Consider the following 25,984-nt stretch of genomic DNA (forward strand, 5'->3'; position numbering starts at 1 on the left):
ATGAAGAGAAACTGTTTCCTCTGGTGGGGAATCCAGAACACTCACCAGCATCCTTGAAGGAATGTTGATACACTTTGTACAAATGCTGTTATTGCTTTCCAGTCTCATAAAAGACAGCACCACTGACAAAGCAGCACTCCTACGGTACTGCATTTTGCAAAATGTGCCTTACTTTCAATCTCAGTAGTCTGAACCGGATTTGAGACCAAAACTCAGAAAAAGAAACAAAATAGGCTAAATGAATGAGTTAAAATGTTTGTGTGACATTCCTGCATCTTCTATTTCACACCCGGCATTTGCCCTTTAAAATAAATACACTGCGTTTAAATACCGTGATGTGAAATGCCACATGAGTTAATCCTGTGGCCCCACATAAGTATATCTTTCTAATTCTCCCTTTCATTACTGGAGCACTTTTTTAGGATATGTTTTTTTCCATCCAGCAACAGTGCGAATACTTCACAATAATTGGCAATGGGAAAAAAAATTGCCGTCCAGGTAATGATTCTTCAAAAATATCATAAAAAAGGCATTTCATAAATATGTTTCCTTACTGACATTTTAAATCTTATTTCTCCTGCTTACCTTAATGTTTGTGTATGGGGAAAAGAAATGAGGAAATCGACAATCTAAGTTTCAAATTATTTGAAGTGGCTCCCATTAAATTGAGTCACATTCATCAAATAAAATATTTCTGACAACGTGACCACAGTCATTTTAAAAACTATTTATCAATTTTAAAATCACATTTTGCTGGAGACTGAGCTCAGTGTTATTAGCAAAGGAATGCTGCACTCACCCTGATGTCGTTTTGCTCTGCGATATCTTAATGCAGCTTATAAGCTTGCTTATTTTAAATGGGTAGATGCCTGGTTTGAAGCAGCACACGGAAAAACGCCATGCAAACATTTTAACCCATTTAGCCGTTAATTTTACTCAATTTTCTGAGACTTCAAGTTCATTCCAGGCTACTGAGATTGAAAGTGTGGGATCCTTGTGAAATGCAAATTAATGCAGCACTGAGGGACGGCTGCACTGTCAATGGCACTTTTTTTATGTGAGACATTAAACCAAGATCCTGTCGGCTTTCTCAGGTGGATGGAAAAGATCCCACTATCTCAAAGAAGAGTGGGTGAGTTCTCCTGGGTGTCCTGGCCAATCTTCCTCACCAACAGCATCAAAACAAAAAAAAAATGCTAATTTATCTCATGAAAAGAAATAAAGATATTGTATTTAAATATTGTATATTGTCTTTCATAACATCAAAAATATTTGAAGCCAATAAAGTGCAGTCACCATGGTAATGTCAGAAACACGGCAGCCAATTAACGCACAGCAAGCTCCCACAAACAGCAATGTGATAAATGAGCAGATAATCTGTTTCAGTGACAGTGGTTGAGGGATAAATATTGGCACGGTCATCAGATATTCAAAATGGGGTCCTATGATGTCATTAGGACATCAAGGACATTTTAACCTTCCTCAGAAGAAAAGGAAGAAGAAGAACAACAACAACTGCACCACCAAGAACTGCAACAACAACCGTAGCAACAACTGCAGCAACAATAAAACAACAACAACTGCAGCAACAGCAGCAGCAATAACAACTGCACCAACAACTGCAACAACAACTGTCGCAACAACTGCAGCAACAGCATAAACTACAACAACTGCAGCAACAACAAACACAACAACAACTGCAGCAACACCAACAGCTGCAGCAATAACAACTGCACCAACAACTGCAACGACAACTGTAGCAGCAACAACAAAAACAACAACAACTGCAACAACACCAACGGCTGCAGCAACAGCAGCAGCAATAACTATTGCACCAACAACTGCAACGACAACTGTAGCAACAACTCCAGCAACAACATAAACTACAACAACTATAGCAACCACAACTGCAGCAACACCAACTGCAGCAACACCAACAACAAGAGAAACAACAATTTAATGTAGAAAAATTCCTCAACACAAAATGGACACTGATCCAGAGAAGGAGATATTAGGCAGGATAACCAAAATCTTCTTTAGTGAGGCTATTATTAAAGAGGCTCTTAAATAAGGAAAGGGAGGTGGGGAGATAGAGGGGCTTAGGGAGGGAACTCCAAAATGTGGAGACGAGAGGGCTGAAGGCACATCAGTCAATAATGGAGTGAGGAGATGGGGATGGGTGTATAAAAAGCCAGAGGAACAGAGAGTTCTGACAGAGTTGTAGGCCCAGAGGAGGTTATAGAGATAGGAAGGGATATAGTAATAAAGGTATTTAAATACGAAGGTGGGAATTTGAAACTGGAGACTTGGGATCTAGGAACCAATGGAAGTCAACATGGGCAGGGATGAAAGGCGAGCTGAATGCTGTGCCAGGGTAGGATATGGAAAGAGTGTTGCAGCTGAGATGAAGGGAGGCTGACCAGGACAACCTTGGAATAATTGAGTTCAGAGGTGGCAGAGGCATGGAAAATAATTTCAACAGCAGATGGACTGAGGTAGGGACAGAGGCAGGTGATGTTATGAAGATAAAAGTTGGTAGGTATGATGGAGCTCAACTCAGAGTTGAATAGGATGCCAAGATTGTGCACAGTTTGCTTCAGTTTGAGGCAATAGCCATAGATGGAAATGGAGTCGGGGCAAGGGAACAGGGCTGAAGACAGTGGCTTCAGTTTTCCCAATTTTTAACTGCTTCTGCTGGCAGGAGGATCTGTAATCAGAGGACACAGATTTAAGGTGATTGGTAAAAGAGCAGAGGCGAGATGAGGAGAATTTTGCTACATAGCGAGTTGTTGTGATCTGGAATGCGCTGCCTGAAAGGACGGTGGAAGCAGATTCAATAGCAACTCTCAGAAGGGAACTGGATAAATACTTGAAAAGGAAACATTTGTGGAGCTATTGGGAAAGAGCAAGGAAAATGGGGCTAACTAGTTTTTTTTCAGAGCCAGCATTGACACGATGGGTCGAATGGCCTCTTTCTGTGCTGTATGATTTTATAATACCTGAGCAGCAATTATAACTACAAGCAAGTGATAATTGAAATTTGCATAATTTAAGCAAATTCTTCATGAACAATGCAACAGACCCAAAACTAGCAATAAAAAGGCATTCTACTTAACTTCAAACACTCTGAACTGTGGAGGAAAATACCAATGATTTCAGTACAGCCACTGACAGCACTACAGTATGGAGTGAAATGTAGAACTTGCTTTGAAAGACTATTTGCAAAACTATAAAGCACTGTCCCAGCACAGAACTAAAAGTTTCAGTAACACTGTAAACAGATTACCAAAATCTTGAAGAGGACGTTTTCAGGATGGCAAACCAGAGCGGGGGTGGGAATGAGGGATGTCGAGGTGTGAAAGCAAATCTAGCCATTATCGAGAAAATGCTCTCTCATTTTCTAAAATGGATCATCACTTCTTACACCTTTAACTCAGAACTCTTTTAAGAATCTGCCAATTCGATGTTCCACAGCTCAGTCACCTTGATGATTCAGCTGCCTTTTCTGATTCAGTGCTGATGCTAAATAGCAGACTGGGTCAACAGTAAGTTATAATTGAACTAGTAGAAAGTACTGGACACATTTCTCTCTCCGAAAGAAGAGACATAGCCTTCAGATTTTTTTTTAAAGAAGAAAATGATTCACAGTCTCACATAACTTGCAGGCAGTGCAAGCAGTCATTTCAGATAAAAGGTTTTCCAGCATAGACATTAGAAGAGCAGAGAATCAGAGATTCAAGAACCCACAGTAATATCGAGATCTGCTGTTTTAATTGAATGTAGATAGCTAGTGCAAAGGAAAATAGAAGAAAAGATTTGCTTTCATGTAGAGTCTTTCACGACCTTAGGACCTGACAAAGTACATTACAACAGATGAAGTACTTTTTGAAGTGTAGTCATTGTTGTAATGCAGGAAACATGGCTGCCTATGTGTGCACAGAAAGATCCCACAAACAGCAAAGGGATTACAAGAAACATAGGAACATAAGAGCAGGAGTAGGCCATTCAGCCCATTGAGCCTGATCCAATATTCAATCCGATCATGGCTGATCATCCACTTCAATGCCTTTTTCCCACACTATCCCCATATTCCTTTACGTCATTTGTATTTAGAAATCTGTCAATCTCTGCTTTAAACATACTAAATGACTGAGCTTCCACAGCCCTCTGGGGTAGAGAATTCCAAAGATTCACAACTCTCTGAGTAAAGAAATTTCTCCTCATCTCTGTCCTAAGTGGCTTCCCCCTTATTTTGAAATTATGTCCCCTGGTTCTAGACTCCCCAACCAGGGGAAACATCTTAGCTGCATCTACCCTGTTTATCCCTTAAGTATTTTGTCAGGTTCAATGAGATCACCTCTCATTCTTCGAAATTCTAGAGAATACATGCCTGGTTTGCCCAATCTCTCTTCATAGGATAGCCCCGCCATCCCGGGAACAAGTCTGGTGAACCTTCATTGCATTCCCTCCATGGCAATAATATCCTTCCTAAGGTAAGGGGACCAAAACTGCACACAGTACTCCAGGTGTGGTCCAACCAATTGAAGCAAGACTTTGCTACTCCTGTACTCAAATCCTCTTGCAATAATACCACTAGCCTTCCTAATTGTTTGCTGCACCTGCATGTTAGCTTTCAGTGACTTATTGACAAGGACACCCAGGTCCCTTTGTACATCTACACTTTCTAATCTCTTACCTTTTAAGAAATACTCTGCACATTTGTTCTTCCTACTAAAGTGGATAATCTCACATTTTTCCACATTATATTCCATCTGCCATGTTCCTGCCCATCCACTAAGTCTGTCCAAATCCCCTTGAAGCCGCTTTGCATCCTCCACCTAGTTTTCTGTCATCTGCGAACTTGGAAATATTACATTTGGTCCCCACATCCAAATCATTGATATATATAGTGAACAGCTGGGGACAAGTACTGATCCTTACAGCACCCCACTAGTCACAGCCTGCCAATGGGAGAGTGACCTGTTTATTCCTACTCTGTTTTCTGCCTGTTAACCAATCCTTAATCCATGCCAGTATATTACCTCCTATCCCATGTACTTTAATTTTGCTAACCTCCTCTGGAGGACTTTATCAAAAGCCTTCTGAAAATCCAAGTCTACTATGTCCACTGACTCCCCTTTATCAATTCTGTTAGTAACATCCTCAGAAAACTCCAACAGGTTCGTCAAACATGATTTCCCATTCATAAATCCATGTTGACTATGCCCAATCAGATCATTATTATCCAAGTGTCCATTTATCACATCCTTTAGAATAGATTCTAACATTTTCCCTTCTCATGATGTAAGGCGAACAGGTCTGCAGTTCACTGTTTTCTCTCTCCCTCCCTTCTTAAATAATGGGGTGACATTTGCTACCTTCCAATCTGCATGAATCGTTCCAGCATCTATAGACATTTGGAAGATTATCAGCAATGCATCCACTATCTCCATAGCTACTTCTTTCAACACTCTGGGATGCAGAATATCAGGTCCCGATGACTTATCAATCTTCAGGCCCATTAATTTCGCCAGTACAACCTTCTTACTAATACTAATTTCTTTCAATTCCTCATTCTCCCTAGTCCCTTGGATCTCTAATTCTCGGAGATTTCTTGTATCTTCCTCAGTGAAGACAGACACAATGTCGTCATTTAGCTTCTCTGCTTGTCTATTCCCCATTATAAATTCTCCTGACTCTGCCTGTAATGGACCCACATTTGTCTTTGCCAAACGTTTTCTTTTTATACCTATAGAAGCTTTTACAGTTCGTTTTTATATTTTTTGCTAGCTTACATTCATATTCTATTCTCCCTTTCTTTATCACTTTCTTGATCTTCCTTTGCTGTATTCTAAAGTCCTCCCAATCCTCAGGTTTACTACTATTTCTGGCAACATTATAGGTCTTTTCTTTTAATCTTATACAATCCTTAACATCCTTTGTTAGCCACGGTTGACTGCCTTTACTTTTGGGGTTTTTGTGTCTTGAAGGGATGTATAGTTGTTGTAAACTATGTAATAATTCTTTGAAGACCATTGCCTATGTACTGTCATACCTTTTAATGTATTTTCCCAATCCACCTCAGCCAATTTTCCCCTCATACCTTTATAATTTCCTTTGTTCAAATTTAACACCCTGGCTTCAGATTGAACTGTCTCACTTTCAAACAATGTGTAAAATTCTATCATATTATTGTCACTCATTCCTAAAGGTTCTTTTACAACAAGATTATTAATTAGCCCTTTCTCGTTGCATAATATTTCTTCTAAAATAGCCTGTTCTCTAGTCGGTTCCTCATCATACTGCTCTAGAAAACCATCCGTAACACACTCCAGAAACTCATCCTCCACAGCATTACCGCTCACTATGTATACCCAGTCTATGTGCAGATTGAAGTCACCCATGATTACTGTATTACCCATGCTACATGCTTCTCTAATCTCCTGATGCCCCACACTACCGCTACTGTTTGGTGGCCTATAAACAACTCCTACCAATGTTTGCTGCCCTTTACTCTTTCTTAGCTCCACCCAAACAGATTCCACATCTGGGTGACATGTACCTGTAGGCCTGCTCCTACTGTTGATGATGCTGAATCTGGCCTGGGAGGAGATTCACAGAGGATGAAACTGGCCTTTTGCATTAACATGAAATGTGCTCGTAGTGAATCCACAGCCTGTTTCACACATTTCCTCAGAATTCAATGGAAAAGGAGTGCAGGGCATATGGAGTCAGAAATTCATTGTAACTTCATTTTGCATGACTGTAAATCTAGGGTTATGGATTCACAAATCAGAAAAATAGAGATGCAGGTTGACAAGTTCATTTAAAGAAAAGTGAACCAAACACTGGGGCTCATATCTAGAGGGATAGAATTGAAAAGCAAGGAAGTTTTGTTAACCTGGTTTCAAACTCCAGACTTGAAGTACCTTGGTGAGTTCTGTTCTCTGCATTATAAAAATGCTATGGAGGTACTGGATAAGGCGCAGGAAAAATTATAAGGATGATATCAGAACTGAGAGGTTGTAACTATCAGGAAAGACTGAATAGGTTCTAGAAATCAGAAAGCTGAGGGGTAACCTGAGAGGGGTCTTTAAAATTATGAAAGCATTTGATAGGCAGACATAAAGATGTTTCTACTTGTAGGGGAGTCCAAAACTAGGGGTCATAAATATGAGGTAGTCACTAATAAATCCATCAGGGAATTCAAGAGAAACTTCTTTAGCCAGAGAGTGGTTGGAATACAGACCTCACTACCACAAGGAGTAATTGAAGCAAATAGCATAGATGCATTTATGGGAAGTTAGATAAGTACATGAGGGAGAAAGGAGTAGAAGGATATGCTGGAAAGGTGAGATGAAGCAGAGTACAGGAGGCTCGGTGGAACATAAACACCAGCATAGACCAATTCCTGTGCTGGGAAAATTCTATGTAATTTTTTTGCGGTAATTTTAACTCCTCCTTGTGGATCAGCGGGAGATCCAATCTATTTTAATGTTGGAGCCTTTGTTAAAATTCCAGACTTGGAAAGGAAGAAGTCCGGGAAGGAAAGGGAAGAGGCTAGAGATGGATTATATCGAGGTGAGGAACTAACTGAAGCTGGACTATCTGAAGTGCTCAGGACTGGGTTTAGTTTAATCTTCGCCTGAGCTTGCTGCAGAAATCTTAGCTGGGCTGAGACTGTCCATGGTGTATTAGGATATTTAAGTGATAGAAATTGGTCATCGCTGCACCCATTGTCTAGAGGCCCCAGTCACACCTGAAAAATGTCATATTGAACACAGATGAATCTCAGACATTCAGACTGGTTTGCCAAAAACAGGCATTAGGGAGGGGGTGGTGCTTGCAAGACCTCTTTTAAGCTGCCATCTGAAAAAAACGGGCTCTCTTGATTGATGTAGAGAGAGAGACAGAGAAAAAGAGGGAGAGAGAGAAAGAGGGATCAAGATCACTCCCGACAGATGGATATCTATCTGGAATACATCGCATCATTACAACAAGTGTGTGGGCAAATGTTGACCACTTGTGCAAACAAAAAAGTGCCAGGTATCTCACTAAATTATTGTCCAACATAGTGCTGAGAAAGTAAGTCAATAAATTAATCTCATTTAAAGCTTCTTCACAAAAATGCACAATTGTTGCGCTTTTGATTAATAGAAAGATACATTTTTAATGCCTTTATCTTTCCAAAACTGTCTCACTGGCCCCCTATGTAAGATAAAAATTGTAATATGGCCCCCAGCACGAAAAGATTGGACAACCCTGAGGTATGAGACTTGCATGTCACCTTTAATGCAGTAAAATGTCCCAGGGGAGACTCATGAGCATAATCAGCCAAACTTTGATGCCGAACCACTTAGGCAGATGTTAGGTCAAGTGACCAAAAGCTTAGTCAAAGAGGCAGGTTTTAAGGAGTGTTTTAAAGGAGGAAAGCAAGGTAGAGAGTTGGAGAGGTTTCGGGAGGGAATTTCAGAAATTAGGGCTGAAGCAGCTGAAAGCATGGCCACCAAAGGTGGTGCGATTAAAATCGAGGATGCTCATGAGTCTGGAATTAGAGGAGCATGGGGATCTCAAAGTGTTGTAGGGCTGGAGAGGTTTATGGAGATCGAGAGGGGGCGAAACCATAGAGGAATTTGATAAAAAAGATGGGAATTTTAAACCTGTCTTTACCAACTAAACTTCTTCTGCAGTGTTGGTCGACTCAAGACACACACAAGGCATTGTCCACTATTTATTTTGTCACTATTTACAGCCTTTGCTGATTTGTGTCAAACTTAAGCTGAAGAGTTAGGATCCATTTTTACTAACTTGGAGTAATCTTCTTGGATCACTCTTGTACCCAAGTCGCATTTTGTGGCTATTGTCAACTTTCTATTTTAAGGAATGTGATTTTTTTTTAATAATACAGATAAAGGCTTCACTCCTGTGCCTAAATGCTAAGGATACATTCTTAGGCATGGGGTCAAACACTTGCTGCTTATTAAAGGTGCAATGCTACATATACAGATGATCGAGATTATAAAACACGCTTTGCTGAAGAAGACACACACATTACAGCCCAACTCTCCAGATGTCACCCTTTCTCAAACTTTAGCTATGATTTCACTCCAATTATTCTGTTGCTAGCTAGACTAATCCTATAGGCCTTGGCATCCATGACCCTTCTTGTTGTCTCCATCTCCATTCTGAGGTCTTATGGCTCAAGTTGTACAGAAAAACATTGGTGTTTTAGGGTCACCATGGCTCAAAAGGAGCCGTGACACCAACACAACGATTTTGAGTCTTCAATTAAGTGCTAAAGTGAATCTAAATGTAAACATTTGCAAGCCTGCCCTAGTTATCAGGCTGAAGTAACCTGTGTACAGACATTGTACTCTTAGTTGCTTTTGCTGTCTTTAGTGCTAAGATTTAGCTACAGAGCAAAATGAATTATTTTTGGACAATGATTTCCCTTATTATTTCAATGCTTGCTGTGATGTAGGCTCTGAAGACACTGTATTCAGTACACTTGGCACCCTTGCTTTCTTAATATTAAGATAATCCTAGCGAGAATCCCTCCGTGTTTTGTCCTTTAAAGGACCCAGCAAGTTTCCTGTTACTTTGGAATGAAAGATGTTACTGGGAATGCTTTGTTGGCAGGACTCAGAATTGACCTCCAAGTGTATCATTTCTGGAAGACAGTTTTAACCCTAACCGCCTGACAGAAACCAGCCGGGTGGGCAATTAAGATCTCCTGGGTTACGTAAGTGCCAGAAAACTGCCAGGAACACATTTTAACCTGCTTTACCCCTCGGGTGGACAGGATGCTCACTCAAAGCCAGCATGGTCCTTCCTTACACATACATATTGGTATCAATTACATCATCAGGACTTGACTGCAATTTTAACTGGAAGGCTTGTACGGAGATGCATCTGTGCCTTTCAAGCCAGGGAGGAGAAAACAGACCCAGAAGAGGCTCAAGTTAGTGCATTTTCTTCTTTACTTTCCTTATGGGATCAGGAGGAGCTATCCCAAAAGTTCATTGGTAACATTTAAACAAAACCTGGGAGGTAAAATAGCTCAAGCCCAGTTTCTGCAACAGCCAATTAATTCCAATCACCTCACTACCTACCCTTCTGGAGTTAAAATTGGGACCTTAGGTTTTAAATGGCTAGAGTTGCAAATGGATGGCCTTCCCATTATAAATTTCCATTGATAATGTTTGAGATCTTTGTTTCCCATTCTCATCCCTCCTTGTGGTCTGTTAGTGTGCTGGACAAATTTTTCAATCCAATCATATAACATTCTTGTTACTGTCCTGGTCAATATTTATCCCTCAACCAAACCCTAAAAGCAGATTATCCAATCATTATCACATTGCTGTTTGTGGGAGCTTGCTGTTTGCTATTTGGCTGCCACATTTCCTACAGTACAACAATGATCACACAAATACGTTAGCGATGGAACATGGCGGCATTTCAAAGTCCTAACCAGACCATCTGTAATGAGGTTGAAGGACAGACAGTGATAATGCCTGAAGCTTAGACACACTCGCCAATCATCCTGGATTACTTGAATTAGTCTTCATCTCTTTTTGGCATGAGCTTAAGTACGTGATTGCTCTCCCGGAGCAGACTGAAGGCTTGTCAGAATGTCAGCAGGAAGCTAATGCAATTGGAATTATGTGGTTAGCAAGTTAGACAGAATTTGCATTTAAATTCAAGACACACATGTCACCGACAACTGGTACAGATCAAGCTCACACCTACCTGATTAAAGACTACGGCTGCTAATAACTCGTTATAAACCATTTTACTCAACTGCAAAATATCTAATACTCGATTAACCATACAGTGTTGTTCCTGTTTATTAGACAGCACACACTATCTGGTCTTCAGAAAGGTGTTCATGAATTTTCACACAGGGCACACAATGTCATTTACTCCATCACAACATCTGGACCATAAACCTTCAAATAAAAATTGTGATGGATAACTCTTACATTGCACAGTTTGGAAGTTGTACCTAAAGCAAGGATGTTTTAATCATAAAATTAGAGCGAAGCCATTCAGGAGTGAAATCAGGAAGCACTTCACACAAATGGTCTTGAAAATCTGGAAAACTCTTCCCCAAAAGACTGTGGATCCTCGGGAACTATTGAAAGTTTCCACACTGAAATTGATAGTTTTTCGTTTGGCAATAGTATCAAGTGATTATGGATCAAAGGTGGGTAAATGAGGATGAGGCACAGATCATCCATGATGTAATTGGATGGCAGAACAAGCTTGAAGGGCTGAAAGGCCTCTTCCTGTTCCAATGTTCCTGAAGACACTGAGTCAATGTAGGATGTAAAACTTTCACAAAAAGGTGATTTGTCAATTCAGTCAATTGCTGTTAATAATTTTATATCAGTCTAAAGTTGGCTTTGAAAACAAGCCAAACTCAGACATTTTGCCTTAGGTATTAATAACATTAAAGTGATGTTCTTCGACAGTGCTAAATTTTTCCCTTGCCACATGAGTTCTTGAAGACTTTCCCTAAATTAGTACCATCTTTCATTCTTAACATCAGTTACAATGAGAGAAAGTCTGGCAATCTCACAATAGAAGGTAAAAAAAAATCCCGAAGTGGTTAGTCTCGAACTACTGTAAATAGATCAGTTGATAAAGCAAACTCAGACTTTTGCACCTCAGTGGCACTGAGAGAATGGACTATGGATAGGGTAAGGGCTGCTACATATCTTACACAAGAGGTAGATGTTAAGGCAAAAGCAAAATATGCTGGAAATCTGAAATAATAACAGAAAATTTTGGAAATGCTCAGCAGGTCTGGCAGTATCTCGAGAAACAGAGTTAACAATTCAGGTTGATGACCTTTCATCAGAATGACATCAGACACGATCACTTTTGGCAGATTTGCACTGCGCTAGATCCAAGGCCCTGTCTTTCCTCTCAGGTGGATGGGAAAAATCTTATGGTACTATTTCAAAGAAGAGCAGGAAGTTCTTCAGTGAGTTTTTATTCAGTTTAATAATTTCAGAGCATGACTGGCCTTTTTACATTTTTTTTATTATTTTATTTTATTTTTTAACCATGTGCCTGTTTTTCATGTAAACAGAGCTGCCCATTACTCATTAACACTCTCTCTGGACTAATGCTTTGTCTTTCACCACAAGCGTTAACACACTCTTAGCCTTTGTCCCATGACAGCTTTGTTATTTAATCTCTCCTGCCCTCTGCCCTATCACACACCTTCCCTTTTGTTCTCTTCCCCACCAAACCCCAACCCCCACCCCATTTCACTTGCTTGAAACCTAATTCTTTTCTAACCTTTGTCAGTTCTGATGAAAGGTCACAGACCTGAAACAGTGGCCGAAATTTTATGGTGGATGGATGGGAGCCGGACTCTGATGTGAAAGTCAGTGGTGATCCCATTTCCGCCTAGCCCGGGGATCCGTCCCATATTTTATGGGTCCCCGGGCTTTAATTGTCCCAAGGCGGGACTTCCACCCACTTGAGGGAGGAGGTCCTGCCTCAGTGAGCTGCCGGCCAATCAGCGGGCCGGCAGCTCTTAGTCCCAGCAACGCCACCAGGAGCGGTGGGCACTGCAGGGACTGCAGCCCAGCTGACACCATGGATTGAGCAGGGAAGGTAAGAAGGGGCATGCCTGACCAGGGGGATCAGTCCTTCCATGGTGAGGCTGGAGTGGTCATTTGAGGGGAGGGGGGTGTCGGGTCCTGGGAGTGTGTTGGGAGGCGAGGGTGGCCCTCAATCGGGCACCCTGTGCCTGACTGCCATGCCCCCGCCCCCCTCAGTGGCGCGGAAAGGCCCACAGATATCGCTGGACGGCCTTTCACGTCCCCAGTGCACCCGCTTGCCACGGGTAAAATACCCGTGGAGGTGGGCAAGGGCCCTTAAGTGGCCAATAAGTGGCCACTTAACGGTCTTGATTGGCCTTGGGCAGGCGGGTCGTTTCCCACCCCCCCGCCCGATGCTGTAAACTCGTCCGGAGGCGGAAGCTGGGCGGGTAGGCCTCCCAGAGCCTGCCGCTCAATTTTACGCCGCTCCCTACGCCACCATCCGACCCGCTGGGCGGCATAAAATTCCAGCCAGTATCTCTGCTTTTCTCACCACACTTGTTGCCAGCCCTGCTGAATATTTCCAGCACTTTCTGTTTTTTTCATATTTCAGTATTTTGCTTTTATTATTATAGCAGGATAGTTCTTCATAATGTCCTGGCCAACATTTATTCCCCAACCAACATCATAAAAATAAACAGATTATCAAAGCCCTGTTTTCTTTTAGCACTGAATGAAAAATAAGAGATACTCCTCCAGTCCTACAACCCTCCACAATCTGTGCTTTTGCAATTCTGGCCTTTTGTGTATCCCCGATTTTAATTGCTCCAACATTGGTGGCTGTGATTTTTATTTTTATTTTTATTTTATTTTAGTTTGTTTCATCATTTTTTTTTTACCATGTGCTTGCCCACAGTTTTTTTTATGTTTGTGCTTTGGGCCAGGGCTGTTCATTTCCTGTCAATTAACACCCTCTCTGCACTAACGCTTTGTCTTTCAGCACATCATTAACATAGCGTTTGCCTTTGCTCCATGACCTTCTTGTCAGTTATTCTCTGTGACCCTGTCCTATCAATATCTTCCCTTTTGTTATCTCTTGCCCCACCCTTGCTTCATTTACTTAAAACCTATTACAATTCTAACTTTTGCCAGTTCTGATGAAAGGTCACTGATCTGAAACGTTAACTCTGCTTCTCTCGCCACTGATCCTGACAGACCTGCTAAATATTTCCAGCATTTCTCGTTTTTATTTCAGATTTCCAGCATCTGCAGTATTTTGATTTTATTATATTGGTGGCTGTGCCTTCAGCTGCCAAGGTACTAAACTCTGGAATTCCCTTCTTAAACCTATCCACCTCTCTCCTTTCCTTTAAAACACTGCTTAAAACCTATCTCTTTGACCAAGCATTTGGAACGCAAGAACACAAAAATTAGGAGCAGGAGTAGGCCATTCAGCCCCTTGAGCCTGCTCTGCCATTCAATAAGATCATGGCTGATCTGATTGTGGCCTCAGCTCCACTCTCCTGTCTGCTCCCCATAACCCTTGATTCTCCTGTCAATCAAAAATCTATCGAACTCAGCTTTGAATATATTCAATGACCCAGTCTCCACTGCTGTCTGGGGAAGAGAATTCCACAGACTAACGACCCTCTGAAAGAAAATATTTCTTCTTGTCTCGGTCTTAAATGGAAGACCCCTAATTTTTCAGCTATGTCCCCTAGTTCTAGACTCCCCCACAGTATCCAACCTGTCAAGTTTCCTCAGGATCTGTGTGTTTCAATAAGGTAACCTCTCATTCTTCTAAATTCCAACAAGTACAGACCCAACCTGCTCAACCTTTTTTTCTCTTTTATTCATTCATGGACTGTGGGCGTCGCTGGCTAGGCCAGCATTTATTGCCCATCCCTAATTGCCCTTGAGAAGGTGGTGGTGAGCTGCCTCTTGAACCGCTGCAGTCCATGAGGGGTAGGTACACCAACAGTGCTGTTAGGAAGGGAGTTCCAGGATTTAGACTCAGCAACAGTGAAGGAACGGCAATATAGTTCCAAGTCAGGATGGTGTGTGACTTGGAGAGGAACTTGCAGGTGATGGTGTTCCCATGCATTTGCTGCCCTTGTCCTTCTAGGTGGTAGAGGCCGCGGGTTTGGAAGGTGCTGTCTTAGGAGCCTTGGTGCATTGCTGCAGCGCATCTTGTAGATGGTACACACTGCTGCCACTGTGCGACGATGGTGGAGGGAGTGAATGTTTGTGGATGGGGTGCCAATCAAGTGGGCTGCTTTGTCCTGGATGGTGTCAAGCTTCTTGAGTGTTGTTGGAGCTGCACCCATCCAGGCAAGTGGAGAGTATTCCATCACACTCCTGACTTGTGCCTTGTAGATGGTGGACAGGCTTTGTGGAGTCATGAGATGATTTACTCGCCTCAGGATTCCTAGCCTCTGACTTGCCCTTGTAGCCATGGTATTTATATGGCTACTCCAGTTCAGTTTCTGATCAATGGTAACCCCTAGGATGTTGATAGTGGGGGATTCAGTGATCATAATGCCACTGAATGTCAAGGGGAGATGGTTAGATAATCTCTTGTTGGAGATGGTCATTGCCTGGCACTTCTGTGGCATGAATGCTACATGCCACTTATCAGCCCAAGCCTGGACATTGTTCGGGTCTTGCTGCATTTCTGCACAGACTGCTTCAGCATCTGAGGAATTACAAATGGTGCTGAACATTGTGCAATCATCAGCGAACATCCCCACTTCTGACCTTATGATGGAAGGAAGGTCATTGATGAAGCAGCTGGAGATGGTTGGGCCTAGGACACTACCCTGAGGAACTCCTGCAGTGATGTCCTGGAGCTCAGATGATTGACCTCCAACAACCACAACCATTGTCCTTTGTGCTAGGTATGACTCCAACCAGTGAAGAATTTTTCCCCCGATTCCCATTGACTTCAGTTTTGCTCGGGCTCCTTGATGCCATACTCGGTCAAATGCTGCCTTGATGTCAAGGGCAGTCATTCTCACCTCACTTCTTGAGTTCAGCTCTTTTGTGCATGTTTGTCCAAGGCTGTAATGAGGTCAGGAGCTGAGTGGCCCTGGCGGAACCCAAACTGAGCATCACTGAGCAGGTTATTGCTAAGCAAGTGCCACTTGATGGTACTGTTGCTGACATCTTCCATCACTTTACTGATAATCGAGAGGAGACTGATGGGGCGGTAATTGGCCGGGTTGGACTTGTCCTGCTTTTTGCGTACAGGACATACCTGGGCAATTTTCCACATTGCCAGGTAGGTGCCAGTGTTGTAGCTGTACTGGAACAGCTTGGCAAGGAGCGCAGCAAGTTCTGAAGCACAGGTCTTCAGTACTATTGCCGGAATATTGTCAGGGCCCATAGCTTTTGCATTATTCAATGCCTTCAGTCCTTTCTTGATATCATGTGGAGTGAATCAAATTGGCTGAAGTCTGGCATCTGTGATGCTGGGGACTTCAGGAGGAGGCCGAGATGGATCATCAACCTGGCACTTCTGGCTGAAGATTGTTGCAAATGCTTCAGTCTTATCTTTTGCACAATAATGGCTCCCCCATCATTGAGGATGGGGATATTTGTGGAGCCACCTCCTCCAGGTAGTTGTTTAATTGTCCACCACCATTCATGTCTGGATGTGGCAGGACTGCAGAGCTAACATCTGATCCATTGGTTATGGGATCGCTTAGCTCTGTCTATCGCATGCTGCTTACGCAGTTTAACGCAGTTTAATTCCTGTTGACACCTCATTTTGAGATATGCCTGGTGCTGCTCCTGGCATGTCCTCCTGCACTCTTCATTGAACCAGCGTTGGTCTCCTGGCTTGATGGTAATGGTAGAGTGGGGGATATGCCAGGCCATGAGGTTACAGATTGTGGTTGAGCACAATTCTGCTGCTGATAGCCCGCAGCACCTCCTGGATGCCCAGTTTTGCACTGCTAGATCTGTTCGTAATCTATCACATTTAGCAAGGTGGTAGTGCCACACAGCACGATGGAGGGTATCTTCAATGTGAAGATGGGACTTTGTCTCCACAAGGTCTGTGCGTTGGTCACTCCTACCAATACTGTCATGGACAGATGCACCTGCAGCAGGCAGATTGCTGAGGACGAGGTCAAGTATTTTTCCCTGTTGTTGGTTCCCTCACCACCTGCTGCAGACGCAGTCTAGCAGCTATGTCCTTTATGACTCGGCCAGCTCGGTCAGTAGTGGTGCTACCAAGTCACTCTTGGCGATGGACATTGAAGTCCCCTACCCAGAGTACATTCTGTGCCCTTGCCACCCTCAGTGCTTCCTCCAAGTGTTGTTCAACATGAAGGGGTATTGATTCATCAGCTGAGGGAGGGCAGTAGGTGGTAATCAGCAGGAGGTTTTCTTGCTCATGTTTGACCTGATGAGAAGAGACTTCATGGGGTCCGGAATCAATGTTGAGGACTCCCAGGGAAACTCCCTCCTGACTGTATACCACTGTGCTGCCACTTCTGCTGGGTCTGCCCTGCCGGTGGGACAGGACATACCCAGGGATGGTGTTGGCAGCGTATGAGACATTGTCTGTAAGGTATGATTCCGTGAGTATGACTATGTCAGGCTGTTGCTTGACTAGTCTGTGGGACAACTCTCCCAACTTTGGCACAAGCCCCCAGATGTTAGTAAGGAGGACTTTGCAGGGTCGACGGGGCTGGGTTTGCCGTTGTCGTTTCCAGTGCCTAGGTCGATGCTGGGTGGTAGTCCAGTTTCATTCTTTTTTGTTGACTTCGTAGAGGTTATATATAACTGAATGGCTTGCAAGGCTATTTCAGAGGGCATGTAAGAGTCAACCACATTGCTGTGGGTCTGGAGCCACATGTAGGCCAGACCAGGTAAGGACGGCAGATTTCCTTCCCGAAAGGACATTTATGAACAGATGGGTTTTTACAACAATCAACAATGGTTTCACGGCCATCATTGGACTAGCTTTTTTAATTCCAGATAACCCTTTCAATCAGGAATCAGTTGAATGAGCCTTTAGATTGGGGGCAGCTGTTTGAGAGTAAATCAACATCTGACATGTGGGAGTCTTTCAAACATCAGCTGATTAGAATCCAGGGCCAGCATGTTCCTGTGAGGAAGAAAGACAAATTTGGCAAGTTTCGGGAAGCTTGGATAACACGGGATATTGTGAGCCGAGTCAAAAAGAAAAAGGAAGCATTTGTAAGGGCTGGAAGGCTAGGAACAGATGAAGCACTTGAGGAATATAAAGACAGTAGGAAGGAACTTAAGCAAGGAGTTAGGAGGGCTTAAAGGGGTCATGAAAAGTCATTGGCAAACAGGAATAAGGAAAATCCCAAGGCTTTTTATACATATATAAAGAGCAAGAGGGTAACCAGGGAAAGGGCTGGCCCACTCAAGGACAGAGATGGGAATCTATGCGTGGAGCCAGAGGAAATGGGTGAGGTGCTAAATGAGTGCTTTGCATCAGTATTCACCAAAGAGAAGGACTTGGTGGATGATGAGCCTAGGGAAGGGAGTGCAGATAGTCTCAGTCATCTCATTATCAAAAAGGAGGAGGTGTTGGGTGTCTTGCAAAGCATTAAGGTAGATAAGTCCCCAGGGCCTGATGGGATCTACCCTAGAATACTAAGGGAGGCAAGGGAAGAAATTGCTGGGGCCTTGACAGAAATCTTTGTATCCTCATTGGCTACAGGTGAGGTCCCAGAGGATTGGAGAATAGCCAATGCTGTGCCTTTGTTTAAGAAGGGTGGCAAGGATAATCCAGGAAATTTTAGGCCGGTGAGCCTTACGTCAGTGGTAGGGAAACTATTAGAGAGGATTATTCGGGACAGGATTTACACCCATTTGGAAACAAACAAACTTATTAGCGAGAGACAGCATGGTTTTGTGAAGGGGAGGTCGTGTCTTACTAATTTGATTGAGTTTTTTGAGGAAGTGACGAAGATGATTGATGAAGGAAGGGCAGTGGATGTTATCTATATGGACTTTAGTAAAGCCTTTGACAAGGACCCGCATGGCAGACTGGTACAAAAGGTGAAGTCACATGAGATCAGAGGTGAGCTGGCAAGATGGATACAGAACTGGCTCGGTCATAGAAGAAAGAGGGTATCAGTGGATGGGTGTTTTTCTGAATGGAGGGATGTGACTAGTGATGTTCCACAGGGATCAGTGCTGGGACCTTTGCTCTTTGTAGTATATAAAAATGATTTGGAGGAAAATATAGCTGGTCTGATTAGTAAGTTTGCGGACGACACAAAGGTTGGTCGAGTTGCGGATAATGATGAGGATTGTCAGAGGATACAGCAGGATATAGATCGGTTGGAGACTTGGGTGGAGAAATGGCAGATGGAGTTTAATCTGGACAAATGTGAGGTAATGCATTTTGGAAGGTCTAATGCAGGTGGGAAGTATACAGTAAATGGCAGAACCCTTAGGAGTATTGACAGGCAGAGAGATCTGGGCGTACAGGTCCACAGGTCACTGAAAGTGGCAACGCTGGTGGATAAAGTAGTCAAGAAGGCATACGGCATGCTTGCCTTCATCGGTCGGGGCATAAAGTATAAAAATTGGCAAGTCATGTTGCAGCTGTGCAGAACCTTAGTTAGGCCACACTGAGAATATTGCGTGCAATTCTGGTCGCCACACTACCAGAAGGACGTGGAGGCTTTGGAGAGGGTACGGAGGAGGTTTACCAGGATATTGCCTGGTCTGGAGGGCATTAGCTATGAGGAGAGGTTGGAAAAACTCAGATTGTTTTCACTGGAACGACGGAGGTGTAGGGGCGACATAATAGAGATTTACAAAGTTTTGAGCGGCATGGACAGAGTGGATCGTCAGAAGCTTTTTCCCAGGGTGGAAGAGTCAGTTACTAGGGGACATAGGTTTAAGGTGCGAGGGGCAAAGTTTAGAGGGGATGTGCGAGGCAAGTTCTTTACACAGAGGGTGGTGAGTGCCTGAAACCTGCTGCCGGGGGAGGTGGTGGAAGCAGATACGATAGCGACGTTTAAGAGACATCTTGACAAATACATGAATAGGAAGGGAATAGAGGGATGTGGGCCCCGGAAGTGCAGAAGGTGTTAGTTTAGGCAGGCATCAAGATCGGCGCAGGCTTGGAGGGCTGAATGGCCTGTTCCTGTGCTGTACTGTTCTTTGTTCTTTGTTGTTCTTTGTTGTTCTCCGAACTGCTTCAAATGCACTTATATCCTTTCTTAAGTAAGGACACCAAAACTGTACACAGAACTCCAGATGTCGTCTAACTAAGATCCTTTAAGGGTCGCCTTGCAATAAATGCCAACATTTAATTTGCCTTCCTAATTACTTGCTGTACCTGCATATTATCTTTTTGTGATTCATATGCCAGGACACCCAGATCTCTCTGTACTGTAGAGTTCTGCAATCTCTCTCCTTCCAAATAATATACTGCTTTTCTATTCCTCCTGCCAAAGTGGGAAAGTTCATATTTTCCCATATTATATTCCATCTGCCAAATTTTTACCCACTCACTTAACCTATCTAAATTCCTTTGTAGACTCTTTATGTCCTATTGACAGCTTACTTTCCTACCTATCTTTGTGTCATCAGCAAATTTAGCGACCATGCAATGGGTCCCTTCGTCCAAGTTATCGATATAAATTGTAAATAGTTGAGGTCCCAGCACTGATCCCTGTGGCACTCCATTTGTCACATCTTGCCAACCCAAAAATGTTCCATTTATCCATACTCTCTGCTTCCTGTTAGCTAACCAATCCTCTATCCACGATAATATGTTCCCCACTACACCGTGAATTCTTATTTTGTGCAGTAACATTTGATGTAGCACCTTTACGAATGCCTTTTGGAAATCCAAGTACACCACATCTATAGGTTCCCCTTTATCTACCTTGTTTGTTACTTCCTCAAAGAACGCGAATAAATTTGTCAAACACAATTTCCCTTTCACAAAACTATGTTCGCTCTGCCTGATTGCATTATGATTTTCTAAATGTCCTGCTATTACCTCCTTAATAATATATTCTAGCATTTTCCCTATGACAGATGTTAGACTAACTGTCCTATAATTTCCTGCTTTCTGTCTCCCTCCTTTTTTAATAGAGGCATCATATTTGCGATTTTCCAATCCATTCAGACTACTAGAAAAGATCGGATGTCCACCAAAGCTACTAAGTATCATCACCTCATTCCATGACAATATGAAAGGCACAATTCAACATGGTGGCTCCTCATCAGAGCCCTTTCCTATCCTGAGTGGTGTGAAACAGGGCTGTGTTCTTGCACCCACACTTTTTGGGATTTTCTTCTCCCTGCTGCTTTCACATGCGTTCAAATCCTCTGAAGAAGGAATTTTCCTCCACACAAGATCAGGGGGCAGGTTGTTCAACCTTGCCCGTCTAAGAGCGAAGTCCAAAGTACGGAAAGTCCTCATCAGAGAACTCCTCTTTGCTGACGATGCTGCTTTAACATCTCACACTGAAGAATGCCTGCAGAGTCTCATCGACAGGTTTGCGTCTGCCTGCAATGAATTTGGCCTAACCATCAGCCTCAAGAAAATGAACATCATGGGGCAGGATGTCAGAAATGCTCCATCCATCAATATTGGCGACCACGCTCTGGAAGTGGTTCAAGAGTTCACCTACCTAGGCTCAACTATCACCAGTAACCTGTCTCTAGATGCAGAAATCAACAAGCGCATGGGTAAGGCTTCCACTGCTATGTTCAGACTGGCCAAGAGAGTGTGGGAAAATGGCGCACTGACACGGAACACAAAAGTCCGAGTGTATCAGGCCTGTGTCCTCAGTACCTTGCTCTACGGCAGCGAGGCCTGGACAACGTATGCCAGCCAAGAGCGACGTCTCAATTCATTCCATCTTCGCTGCCTTCGGAGAATACTTGGCATCAGGTGGCAGGACTATATCTCCAACACAGAAGTCCTTGAAGCGGCCAACATCCCCAGCTTATGCACACTACTGAGTCAGCGGCGCTTGAGATGGCTTGGCCATGTGAGCCGCATGGAAGATGGCAGGATCCCCAAAGACACATTGTACAGCGAGCTCGCCACTGGTATCAGACCCACCGGCCGTCCATGTCTCCGTTATAAAGACGTCTGCAAACGCGACATGAAATCGTGTGACATTGATCACAAGTCGTGGGAGTCAGTTGCCAGCATTCGCCAGAGCTGGCGGGCAGCCATAAAGACAGGGCTAAATTGTGGCGAGTCGAAGAGACTTAGTAGTTGGCAGGAAAAAAGACAGAGGCGCAAGGGGAGAGCCAACTGTGCAACAGCCCCAACAAACAAATTTCTCTGCAGCACCTGTGGAAGAGCCTGTCACTCCAGAATTGGCCTTTATAGCCACTCCAGGCGCTGCTTCACAAACCACTGACCACCTCCAGGCGCGTATCCATTGTCTCTCGAGATAAGGAGGCCCAAAAGAAATCCATTGGAACCCTTCCAGAATCAATGGAATTTTAGAAGATCATAACCAATGCCTCTAGTATCTCTGCAGCCACTTCTTTTCAGAACCTAGGATGCAGGCCATCAGATCCAGGAGATCTGTCAGCTTGTAGTTCTAATAGTTTTACAAGTACCTTTTCTCAAGTGATTGTGATTGTTTTAAGTTCCTCCCTCCCTTTTATTTCTTGATTTTTAAGTATTCTTGGGATAATTTTTGTGTCCTCAACAGTGAAGACAGACACAAAATACCTGTTCAACGCTTCTGCCATTTCCTTGTTTCCTATTACTAATTCCCCAGTCTCACTCTCTAATTGACCAATGCTCACTTTAGTTACTCTTTTCCTTTTTAAATACGTGTAGAAACTCTTAGCATCTGTTTTTATATTTCTAGCTAGCTTTCGCTCATACTCTTTGTTTTTTGTCATTTGTTCCAGGTTTCTAAAATCTGTCCATTCTTTTGACCTACCATTAATCTGACCATCGCTCCTTGACATTCAATGGCATTACCATCACTGAATCTCCCACTATCAACATCCTAGGGGCTACCATTGACCAGAAACTGAACTGGAGTAGTCATATAAATACCGTGGCTACAAGAGCAGGTCAGAGGCTAGGAATCCTGCGGTGAGTAACTCACCTCCTGACTCCCCAAAGCCTGTCCACCATCTACAAGGCACAAGTCAGGAGTGTGATGGAATACTCTCCACTTGCCTGAATGGGTGCAGCTCCAACAACATTCAAGAAGCTCGACACCATCCAGGACAAAGCAGCCCTCTTGATTGGCACCCCATCTACAAACATTCACTGCCTCCACCACCGACGCACAGTGGCAGCAGTATGTACCATCTACAAGATGCACTGCAGCAATGCACCAAGGCTGCTGAGACAGCACCGTCCAAACCCGCGACCTCCACCAACAAGAAGGACAAGGGCAGCAAATGCATGGGAACACCACCACCTGCAAGTTCCCCTTCAAGTCACACACCATCCTGACTTGGAACTATATCACCGTTCCTTCACTGTCGCTGGGTCAAAATCCTGGAACTCCCTTCCTAACAACACTGTGAGTGTACCTACCTCACATGGACTGCAACGGTTCAAGAAGGCAGCTCACCACCACCTTCTGAAGGGCAATTAGGGATGGGCAATAAATGCTGGCCTAGCCAGTGGCACCCACATCCTTTCTCAATGGAACATACCTTTGCTGAGAGTTATGAAACATCTCCCTAAATGTCTGCTACTGTTTCTCTACTTTCCCACCTTTTGATCTATTTTCCCAGTTCACTTTGGCCAACTCTGTCCTCATATCCTTGCCTTTATTTAAGTTTGAAACACTAGTCTTAGACCCACACTTCTCACCCTCAAACTGAATGGGAAATTCTATCATGTTATGATCACTCCTGCCAAGAGCTTCCTTTACTGTGAGGTTATTAATTAATCCTGTCTCATTGCACATTACCAGGTCTAGAATGGCCTGCTCCCTGGTTCGCATTAGAACATGCTGCTCTAAGAAATTACCCCGAATATATTGTATGAACTCATCTTCCAGGCTACCTTTGCCAATCTGATTTGTCCAATCTATGTGAGGATTAATATCACCCACGATCATTGCAGTATCTTTCTTACAAGCCCCCATTATTTCTTCCTGTATGCACAGTCCTACAGTTAGGGGGCCTACAAACCACTCCCAAAAGTGACTTCTTAACTTTGCTATTTATTATCTCAACCCAAACCGGTTCTACATCTGATCTTCTGAACTAAGATCATCTCATGCGACTGTACATATGTCATCCTTAATTAACAGAGCTACCCACCAACTTTTCCTAGCTTCCTGTCCTTCTGAAGTGTCAAATACCGTTGAAATCAGGTCCCAGCCTTCGACACTTTGCCACCATGTCCCTGTAACCGTTATCAAGTCATACATATTTATTTCTATTTGTGCTATCAATTTATCCATTTTGTTATGAATGCTGCATGCATTCAGATAGAGCCTTTAATTCTGTCTTTTTCCTATTCTTGCAAACTCTGGCCTTATCTGCTGGATCACTCTTCAGTTTATACGCTCTGTCCCTTCCTGCCATACTCTAGTTGTCATGTTCTATTGCCTTGTCCTTTCTCTTTAATTTACCACATCTCCCCTATCACCTTCCCCCACCAACTATTTAGTTTAAAGTCCTCTCTACTGCCCTAGTTATATGACTCGCCAGTACATTGGACCCCACAAGGTTCAGGTGAAGACTGTCACAATGTTACAGCTCCCACTTACCCCATGCATTCATCTCTCTAATTTTATCTACCCTATGCCAATTCGCTTGTGGCTCAGGCTATTACCTTCGTGTTCTGCTTTTTAATTTAACTCCTAGCTGCTCATAATCCCTGGGCAGAACGTGTTTCCCAGTCCTATCTATGTCGCTTGTACCCACATGGACCATGACAACTGGATCCTCCCCTTCCCACTGTAAGATCTTCTCCAGCCCCGAGTAGATGTCCCGAACCCTGGCACCGGGCAAGCAACACAACCTTCTGGGCCCATGTTCTCGACTGCAGGGAACGGTGTCGATCCCCCTGACTATACTGTCCCCTACTGCCATTACATTTCTATTTTCTCCCCCCACTTGAATGGCTCCCTGTGCCACGGTGCCATGGTCAGTTCTCGCATCCACATTACATCCATACAACCTCAAATGTGTTAGACGACTGCAAGGGCTGAGGCGCCTCCACTTTTCCCTTCTCAATCCCCACACCTGCCTCACTCACAGTCACACCCACTTGTCCCTGGCCATGAACCAAATCAGATGACCCCAGCCTAAGGGGTGTGATTGCCTTCTGGAACAAACTATCCAGGTAACTTTCCCCCTCTCTGATGCAGCGCAGTGTCTTCCAGTTTGTTAAATCTGATTAAAGTTCCTTGAGCTGCAGACACTTAATACAGCTGTGGCTGCCGCGGATCACACTGGTGTCCATCAGTTCCCACATACTACAGCTGCAACACCTCACCTACCCTGCCATCCTTATTGTGTTTTAACCAACTAATTATTTTCTTAATTAAATTTAATTAATGCCTCTGGTCCTGCTCATGCTTATATTCTTATTTCAACTAATGTTATACTTACCCTGATTAAAATTCCCTAAATTTATTAAAAGAGAAAATACTCACTAACCAATCATTACCTTCTTTCCTGTTACGTCACACTTCAATTTCCTTTGAATGCTCTGAACACACACACTCACCATCCCCCCCACCCGCCCCCCCCCCCCCCAGCTCTTCAAACTCTCGCCACCGTCTCACGGTTACCCTCCATTTCTGGTATGCTCTCACTTACCTACCCACCTAATTAATGTTTCTAGGCTTCAGCTCTATCAGAGTAGCACCTCCTCCCACACTGCACAAAATTCCAAGCTCACACTCTGGCTCGAGCTGCTATCTACATGCCTGCTTACTTCGCAAGATCCTGTCACAATATCTCCTAATATGGCTCAGTGTAGAATGTTGTTTGATAATGTTCATGTGAAGCACCTTGAGACATTTTGCAATGTTAAAGGTGCTATATAAATACAAGTTGTCATTATTAGCTCATTATATTTGTGGGATCTTGCGGTGTGAAAATTGGCTGCCATGTCTCCCTACATTATGACAGTGACTGGACTTCGAGAGTACTTCATTAGCTGTAAAGGGACATCCTGAGGTGACAAAAGGTGCTATAGAAATGCAAGTTTTTTTCTTCCTTTCTGCCCAGTGCCTCATGCTCCCCAAAAGCACTTCTCGCCCGAAATATGGAGGAGCTTCATAAAGCCCTGAATCCAATACAACTAAAGGGGATTTATTTGATAGAGTGAGCTCCTGATTCACATGGTAGGAATGCACTGTTTGTATAACGTGGGTCAAGCATGATATACACATACTGTCAAGATGTGTTACTGGATTTTTCGATCTCTACCTTGTGATTGCTGCATATTTTGATTGGCATAA

The sequence above is a fragment of the Heterodontus francisci genome, chromosome 15, assembly GCF_036365525.1.
Source record: "Heterodontus francisci isolate sHetFra1 chromosome 15, sHetFra1.hap1, whole genome shotgun sequence".
Lineage (NCBI taxonomy): Eukaryota > Metazoa > Chordata > Chondrichthyes > Heterodontiformes > Heterodontidae > Heterodontus > Heterodontus francisci.